The sequence below is a fragment of the Procambarus clarkii genome, chromosome 91, assembly GCF_040958095.1.
Source record: "Procambarus clarkii isolate CNS0578487 chromosome 91, FALCON_Pclarkii_2.0, whole genome shotgun sequence".
Classification (NCBI taxonomy): Eukaryota; Metazoa; Arthropoda; class Malacostraca; order Decapoda; family Cambaridae; genus Procambarus; species Procambarus clarkii.
In genome coordinates, this window is record NC_091240.1 from 3433515 (window position 1) to 3443514 (window position 10000).

Sequence of the window (10000 nt, forward strand, 5' to 3'; positions counted from 1 at the left end):
TGTATTGATCTACAGTATATTGTATTGATCTACAGTATATTGTATTGATCTACAGTATATTGTATTGATCTACAGTATATTGTATTGATCTACAGTATATTGTATTGATCTACAGTATATTGTATTGATCTACAGTATATTGTATTGATCTACAGTATATTGTATTGATCTACAGTATATTGTATTGATCTACAGTATATTGTATTGATCTACAGTATATTGTATTGATCTCATTTGTTAGTTATTCATCAATTGTGTAAGATTTTGTGTGTGTGTGTGTACTCACCTAGTTGTACTTGCGGGGGGTTGAGCTCTGGCTCTTTGGTCCCGCCTCTCAACTGTCACTCAACAGGTGTACAGGTTCCTGAGCCTACTGGGCTCTATATTATCTACATTTGAAACTGTGTACGGAATCAGCCTCCACGATATCACTGCCTAATGCATTCCATCTGTTAACTACTCTTGACACTGAAAAAGTTCTTTCTAACGTCCCTGTGGCTCATGTGGGTACTCAGTTTCCACCTGTGTCCCCTTGTTCGTGTCCCACCCGTGTTAAACAGTTTATCTTTATCTACACTGTCGTTTCCTAAATTCTTCCTCGTGTGTGTGTGTGTGTGTGTGTGTGTGTGTGTGTGTGTGTGTGTGTGTGTGTGTGTGTGTGTGTGTGTGTGTGTGTGTGTGCGCGCGCGTGGGTGTGTGTGTGTGTGTGCAGAGTGGTGACTGGGTTAATGAACAACCAGCCCCACAATGGAAGCCGTTCTCATAAACAGTGGCCATAATCCCCCCTTAATCCTCACAACTAATTACCTACCAACTGTTCTCTAACAACGGAAAAATTTACGAACGGAACCACAACATCAGACCTGCCCTAGGTCTAACATTACACAACATTATAATATATAATACATATATATATTTGATAATATATCATTTTTGGATTATCACAAATGCCCCACTGCAACGTCTGTTCCACCCTCTCTCCCTTAAATAGGATTCTTGAGGCCTATTTATTCGATAATTCCCTATAGGGCGCTTTCTAGCTTGAGTCGCTAGGAGCTAGCAAATCTAGCGAAGGGAAGGAGGGGGCGGGGCTTATTGAGGTGTTGCCAACATGTTCCGACATTCGTCGTTCGTATTTATTTTGTTTTTATTTTTTGTTTTTTTGAGGGGAATGAATGAGAGGGAAATACATTATTATAACCTGATGCTCTTGACATTCTTTGTTCTCAGTTATATAGTCAAAGAATGTTTTATATAAAATTAAATAATATAAAGAGGTTGGCAATCAATTGATGTTGCCATATCGATTTGTAAAGGGCACCGAGTATTTGGAGGGGATGCCGTGTAACAAATGCCTAACGACTTCCGCTCATCGGCGGGTCATTAGGGAAAGTGATAATCCGTTAATTACTCTTTTGGTCTACAAAATGGCGTTGATGCCCCCCCCCCACCCTTAAGACTCAACCATAAATTAGGTTATTTCAGCATTTAGTAAATTGAGGACTAATTATTAATTAATAATCGTTAGCGGGCGCTCAAACTCCTAAGATGCCGAGGCTTATTAAGACTTATTACTCCTCCTTATTACTCCGAGACGCCTAAGACATATTATCCTGTGTGTTTTACCACCAAATTATCCGTGTCTTTGTTTTATTACTCAGTTATGAGTTCTTTTTTGCGTTTGAACTGTTTTATTTGTTCTATGTTTACTCTTCACTTTGCTGTTTCTTTCTCTGTGTGGTTTACTAATATGTCTGTGTGCCGCCCCTGTCGACCCCTTGACTGCTAGTTTACCTGTTGTTATGTGTGTATGTGTGTGTGTGTGTGTGTATGTGTGTGAGTGTATGTGTGTGTGTGTGTGTGTGTGGATGGTGTAGCCAGAAAGCTTCGGTGTACACACAACTCAAAACCTTACTAAAGCTTGTTGCCTTCTAGCGCATCGTGGAAACAAAACACTAGTGTCTAGCCTTATAGCTGTCTCCGTTAGAGAGTGAGAGGGAAGTGTGTGTGTGTGTGTGTGTGTGTGTGTGTGTGTGTGTGTGTGTGTGTGTGTGTGTGTGTGTGTGTGTGTGTGTGTGTGTGTGAGGAGCCAGAGTTAAGACGAGGCCTTCCCCTAACTGCATGCCGAAGTACAGGTTTAAGACGAACCTTAGCTTCCAATTCCCCTCCTTGCATTCCTCCCCCCCCTTCCCCCTTCTCCCCTCCCCCTCTCCCTCCCCCCCCCTCCACGGAACCCACGCAAACACCCTCTCACTAACCATTCTATAAAAACTCTTTTAAATTGTTTATCACGTTGTATTTCGAGTAAAACAGGCTTTTACGGTAGATTTGTTTTCAATTTATTTGTTTTTCCCCCTACACGCATCTGCACGATTCGTGATTTATTGAGTTTTATGGGTTTCTGGTACTGTTGCTTTACGGCTTGGCTACGGTGAACATGTTCACGACCCGTTCCTGACTCTCTCTCCCTCTCTCTCATGCTGTAGTCTGCGCCGCTTCCTCACGCTTGTTCCTGCTGGCATTAAGCCAATTTAGACAAATTTAGATGGCACTCCCTCTGCACTCATCCTATAGTTTGACCTAATCTAACTTCTCGTCATGACTGTGTACACTATTTGTCTATCTTCACCGTAACACGTGGTTATAATCCCCTCCCACAGTATCATGGTGTTCTGCAGAGCTGCAGGCAGAATGATTTTTGTGTAACTCTGTTAAGATAACAAGGGTCATGCGGTTATTCGCTATTGTCGAGAAAGAGGCAGGGTTATCATATTTTCCCTGTCTCCTGGCAACCTGTTATCTTTCAATGGCAGCGTATGTAAGGCATCATACAGTGGCCCTCCATCGGCAGGATAGCTGCATTAAGAATTAATAGTAGTCACAGGTTAATTAAACAGTAGTCACTTTTTAAATAAAGCACTTGATCAACATCTGAATGAAGCATCTTAAGGCTCAACATATCTGTACGTAAATCTAAGGCAGTGAGAATCAAGAAGCAACAGTCTAGACAGTCGCCCACACACTCAAGACCTTAAGTGGGTGATACCACCCCTGAATATATATATATATATATATATATATATATATATACCACCCACAATAATAATAGGCAGTATCACCCACTGCCTTTCAGTGGGTGATACGACAGCAATAACATGGAAGACCGTAATAGACTCTGAAACGACATTCAATCGGCAATTTCCACATCTGAAGATGAAAAAACTAAATCCTGCGTGAATACAATGAGAGCAATCACAAAAGTTGCGCTCGAAATGTAAGAATGTTTTTTATATGCTCTCTCTCTCTCTCTGCCTGTTACCTAGCAGTAAAATAGGTACCTGGGAGTTAGTCAGCTGTCACGGGCTGCTTCCTGGGGGTGGAGGCCTGGTCGAGGACCGGGCCGCGGGGACACTAAAAAAAGCCCCGAAATCATCTCACGATAACCTCAAGATACATGCTGACTATGCAGACCTGTCTTGCTCCTTCTCCTAGTCTGTGAACTATCGTTAAGACTATTGAAAACAATGAGAGTCAGCACGGATGGACTAAAAATGCTAAGCTGAAGACTGGAAACCAAAAATTACAGTGATTGAAATCAGAATAAAAAGATAAACTTGGAGTATGTATGTTGTCCAAGATATCAACTAGATACCCAAGGAAAATGTTCTTGTAAAGATATATAGTCAATGAAGCACTATAAATGTGAGAGGAGAGTCTTCAATTGCAATAGTTGGACCAAAAGTTAATAAGTACCACTAATATGCTCGAGATCGCAAGTACTATAATTGAGAAAGATGTCTCATACAGGGTTCGTTATGCAAGCACCGTTGTCTGCCTTGCCAGCAGGCTTTTAATACTATAATTCTGCAAGGAAAAAAGAGAATCAGACTAGCCTTCATCCGTTACATTCATTGCATAAATTAATATAGGAAAAAAAACATCTGACATCTTTACCTAATTCACAGACCGATCAGCAGATTAAGGCAGCAGACGCGAGGCTGAAGCTGCAGTTACGGCAGGAAATTCTATAGTTAACTGGCGACTCGATCAGGTGGTTAAATTTCCAAGCAGAGATTATAGCCATCGATAAGTCTTTTGAACACTTGTTGAAAATCGTTGAAGCTTCATTATATATACAGATTCGAGAAATGCATTTGAAACCTTACAATGAAAGCATTTCCGAGACAATGAACAGGTGCCCACAAAAGTTTTCCAACCACCAAACATTAAAGTCATCGAGTACTCATTAACTGGGTACGTAGTGCTGTCGTAATACCAGGGAATGGCATGGCAGATGAAACTCCAGAAATGTTAATATACTACAAGAATATATTTAGTTACCAGAGCTCAACACCTGCATTGTTAGGATCAGCTGGAAGAGCAGAGGTACACAAGCAACACGTGACCTTTGGATTTCTTTGTTTATGAGAAATATCCTTAAATGTTCCATGTTCCAGAAAAGAAAAGTATGGAAATGAAAGCAAATGCAGAGGAGTGTCCAACAGACCTCTGGAACATCATCAAACACTGGGCAGTTACACATAAATCAAGCGAGGAGTCACATTAACGTGACTGAAATATGTTGACCAAACCACACACTAGAAAGTGAAGGGACGACGACGTTTCGGTCCGTCCAGGACCATTCTCAAGTCGATTGTGAAGGAATTGACTTGAGAATGGTCCAAGGACGGACTGAAACGTCGTCGTCCCTTTACTTTCTAGTGTGTGTGGTTTGCTCAACAAATAAATCAGATTGCCACTGAGATTTAACACCCCAGACGACGTTGTCGAACCGATTGGGCATACATAACCTTACTAACACAACACGCTAGCCATAAGCGCTCAAGCGGTTCCGACACGTGTAATACACCCACAGTGGGCCAGCCAGAGGCTCAAGGCCCGCGCTGTAACATCCCTGGAAACAAAAGGACAAATGAGTCTCGCTGAACGCAGGATATGGACACGTCGTGAACAGAAATGTCACTTTTGTTAAATTATATATATTTTGTTTTTAATTACGCATCAATAATAAAGCTTGAGTCTTCTAACATAAGCATATTTGGTCTAAATCTACGAAATTTCGTATACCCGCCCCTCCTCCCGCTCATTCCTCTCCCCCCACCCCCTACCCCCCCACCCCACGATCTGTGGACTATCTGAACACCTCTCCCCTCTCCTCTCTCCCCTCTCCTCTCTCCCCTCTCCTCTCTCCCCTCTCCTCTCTCCCCACTCCTCTCTCCCCTCTCCTCTCTTCCCACTCCTCTCTCCCCTCTCCTCTCTCCCCTCTCCTCTCTTCCCACTCCTCTCTCCCCTCTCATACTCCGCCAAAACCGGTTTATCAAGACCCGTCGATACCAACCCCCACTGACCACCGTCCATTTCCCCTGCATGGTGTCCAAATTCTGATATTGCATATACCAAGAAAACGCACGACTTAACCCACATATTTTTTACGTTTTATACGTCAAATCAACGTTGAAGTAACGCAATGACGTTCCAGTTATGTTGCACGTTTTCTTGATACCTTTATAAACACAGAAAAAAACACCAATTGATGAATTGGTTCTCTTTTTTATTTCTATTTCATCTCTAGTTACTTATTTCATTCATAATTCCAACAAAAATAGGACTCTATTTTCCAGCACTGGCAACGTTATATTTCAATACAAACATTAGGATCATTTTGTGTTATAATTCCTGTAGGTTATTTGTGTACATTATGTGGTAGACAGGTTATGTATCTACCCCCCCCCTCCTCCAGACTGTGGTAGACAGGTTATGTATCTACCCCCCCCCCTCCTCCAGACTGTGGTAGACAGGTTATGTATCTACCCCCCCCCTCCTCCAGACTGTGGTAGACAGGTTATGTATCTACCCCCCCCTCCAGACTGTGGTAGACAGGTTATGTATCTACCCCCCCCCTCCAGACTGTGGTAGACAGGTTATGTATCTACCCCCCCCCCCTCCAGACTGTGGTAGACAGGTTATGTATCTACCCCCCTGAAGACTGTGGTAGATAGTAGTCATCCACCTACCACCTGAAGATTGGAAGCACTAAGAACCAGTTCACCCTTAGAACAACATCTAAGAACCAGTTCACCCTTAGAACAACATCTAAGAACCAGTGCACCTTAGAACAACATCTAAGAACCAGTGCACCTTAGAACAACATCTAAGAACCAGTGCACCTTAGAACAACATCTAAGAACCAGTGCACCTTAGAACAACATCTAAGAACCAGTGCACCTTAGAACAACATCTAAGAACCAGTGCACCTTAGAACAACATCTAAGAACCAGTGCACCTTAGAACAACATCTAAGAACCAGTGCACCTTAGAACAACATCTAAGAACCAATGCACCTTAGAACAACATCTAAGAACCAGTGCACCTTAGAACAACATCTAAGAACCAGTGCACCTTAGAACAACATCTAAGAACCAGTGCACCTTAGAACAACATCTAAGAACCAGTGCACCTTAGAACAACATCTAAGAACCAGTGCACCTTAGAACAACATCTAAGAACCAATGCACCTTAGAACAACATCTAAGAACCAGTGCACCTTAGATGTGCCAAGAGAGAGAGTTTCCATTAAACTCTATCTCTAGTCTCCTTCCTGATGCTCCTTACATTAGCCTCGACCAGTCGGTTTCTTACGAAACTCGCAACCTCTTGCAAGTAAACACAGAAATAAACATCAGAAAAATCTGCAATGTTTAACCGTAATGTTTATCGAATATAACACACACACGTCATTAATAAGTAATTGCTTATGTGTCTTTTATTTAACTAATATATTTTTAATGATATGTTCGAGTGGATTTGACATACCAATTACGAAAAGTGATACTAGTTGAGTACTCCACTAGTATCATAATAATTATATCATAATTACTAGTATCTATATTAATTCATATAACTAGTATCATATATTAATTCATATAACTAGTATCATATATTAATTCATGTAACTAGTATCATATATTAATTCATGTAACTAGTATCATATATTAATTCATGTAACTAGTATCATATATTAATTCATGTAACTAGTATCATATATTAATTCATGTAACTAGTATCATATATTAATTCATGTAACTAGTATCATATATTAATTCTCCGTAATACTCCACTATTATTCATTTTAGTAATCTGTAAGTGAAGTTGACTCGAACATATCATTAAAAATATATTAGACGTAGAAGACACATAAGCAATGACTTCACTCCCTCAGACAATATGTTACAGGAGGTAAACATTGGAGACTTGTAAGATAGTTTCTGCTGGCATCTTGGAAGAGGCAGAACTCTACTGTTCCATCTCCCAGGACAGACACACACAGTCTCCCACACTGAAGCGTAGACCAGCACTACCTAGTAACACATTTGTGACGTAGATTGACTCTTGTAACGTAGGATTTACAACGTAACTCTTGTAATGGTGTATTTCCCCAGTACATAAAGTAACGTTCCTTTTTTTACCACAGTCTTTTCATAGGGTTCTCGAAACACGAGTCTTTTCTCTTTTAACCAGAATTAAAAGGTCTTGTTTTCCCTCTTTCTCTCTGTTTACTATAATTATCATTAGTTTCTCGCTAAAACGCCTTCATTTAGGCTTGAGTTTTTCCCCCCCTGCTTGTAATCGATCCCGTAGCCACCGCTCAACCTACCTTATCAAGTAGCAACTTTAGGCTAACTTCAAGTCACTATTATCCCACATTGTGTGTTCTCTCCGTCTCCCTCTCTCTCATTAAACTTATTATTTACACAAAGTTGGATTAAATGCATGTGTATATATATATATAATTGTATATATTTATATTTTTAAACAAAGCGAGCTCTCAGGCAAGTATAGAGCGAGACACAAAAAAGAATTCACTCTACAAATGCTGTTATTTCTGCGCGTGATATTTGTAATATATATATATACATCGCTGCCTGTATTCTGTGGTTCCTCTTCAGGGTTCTCTCAAGAGGCAGATCTGTTTTCCTAGTTTGCATGAGTAATTTAAGGCTTTTGAATCAATGTATCTTCCTAGAATCAACGTTCAACACAATTTCAGGCAGGATACATTAACCCTAGACGACTGCTTACGTTTTTTTTTCACTAAATAAATTGATAATAATTAGATTTTGCTTGTAATTCCCATTAATTAACAAGAGTTACATTTCCATGCCAGTTATTACGTAATAAAATAATAAATCTTGTTATTATACATAAAGAATTAGATGAATTTTGGAACATGAGGGAACAGCATGCCTAAAAATATTGATTAAAAATAGCGTATTTGAGACCTTTTTGCTAATTTTCTTCAGTAACCCATATTTATTTTAAAAAATATCATATATTATAAAAGAAAAGAAAACGTACAAATAAAAAATAACTCTAAACTTGAGGAAATTATATCAGCATCAGAATTGAATTAATTGGAAATTGTGCATATACCAGGGATTATGTAACTTTTTTTATATGTATTTGAGTAAATATATCAGATTTTTAATGATAATTTGGAAAGCAGAAACTCGTACAATAATTTTTGTCTAATATTTTTAATTGCTGACTCAAAAGATTAACTCTCACCAGTTAACTTCTTCAGCAAATAATTTGTTTTCTGTAAGTGACTTCTACTTTTACTCAGTGACGTTAAGAAGTCATAATATATTGCTCAGTGTCTGTAACTACCTTCACACTGAAGTTTTGTATTAACTAATTTCTTATACATACGAAAAATATTCGAAACAATACCCAATAAGAATAATATCCTTCCAAATTTAATCAAACATACAGATATAACTTCGTATTAGATTATCTTTACTATCATTATTAAAGAAGTTTCTCAAGACATTAAACAAATATTGCAATTATGTCGAAGTCAATAAAGCGTCTTAAATGATAATTTGCCTGAGAACTCGCCCTTGTAAGTAACTTTAGTCTCGCCCTCGACACCGTATCTATCTTACACTCGAACTAAGACAGTGTTACCCCTTCTTTTTGTTTCCTTAAACCTCTCGAGGGCCGAAGTGGTTTCAAGGTAATGCCCCCTTTGGTATTTTTTTTCTTGCACTTCTCGTATAAAAGCTCTCGCTCTCTCTCTCTCTCTTCCACCTCCTGCTTGCCATCCACCCCATCCTCGTCTCTGTTTTTTTAATAAACTCCTTAATCCCTGTTATTCTTCCTTATATGTGTTTTCAGTGTGTGTTTTCCCTCTGAATAGTCCCCTCACTTTCTCTATCTTTGCCTTCTCTCCCTCTTTTACTGTATTCCCATCCCCTCTCTCTCATTCTCTTCTCTTTCTTCCTAACCCTCTCTCTCTCTCTCCTCATCCTCCTATCCTCCCCTTTTTCTCTCCCGTCTCTCTCTCTCTCTCTTTCCTCATCCTCCTATCCTCCCCCTCTTTCTCTCCCATCTCTCTCCCTCCCTCTCTCTCTCTCTCACTCTCACTCAGTTTGGCCCGTGTTCAGGAGTATCGTGTGCTTATGGTCAGTGCGCTTGGCTCATAGTGCTGGTAGCGGCGTTCACACAGCTTATTTGAAACTTGTTATATCATCAAATCAAACTTACGTTTATCAGTAAACTCAAACTAAACTCTTGTTTTTTTTTTTCTTAGGGTGAGATACTGTCATAAACCTTTTCCTTCAATTTTTGATAATGATTATATATATTTATATGTATGTCTTTTTTCTTTTCTTTTTATCTCTTAGACGAAGCTCTCTGCTTTGTCCATCTGGTCTGGAGGAGTGAAATGTTTCGTTTCAGGAATCATTAATAATGCCTTCAGCATGCTAAAGCTTCAGTAAAACGTCACTTTTGATATCAAATGAAGGCAGTTGGTATCAAAATTCATTTTATTGCATAAATTGAATTTGTGAATTATACTGTAGTTACTTATTTGACATTAATAAAGGGTGTCCCTATGAAATTTTAACGAAGCTTCGAATCAGAGCATTATTTATACATACAGTTTTAATGTTAACTTGTTGTTCGTTTAAAGCCA

At 39.4% G+C, this 10000-nt stretch overlaps 1 protein-coding gene across 7 annotated transcripts in view; it reads left to right on the forward strand.

Moving 5' to 3' along the window:
- LOC123773929 (transient receptor potential-gamma protein-like) overlaps positions 1–10000 on the forward strand; it is a 197151-nt gene that overhangs the window by 169769 nt on the left and 17382 nt on the right. The window lies entirely within an intron of this gene.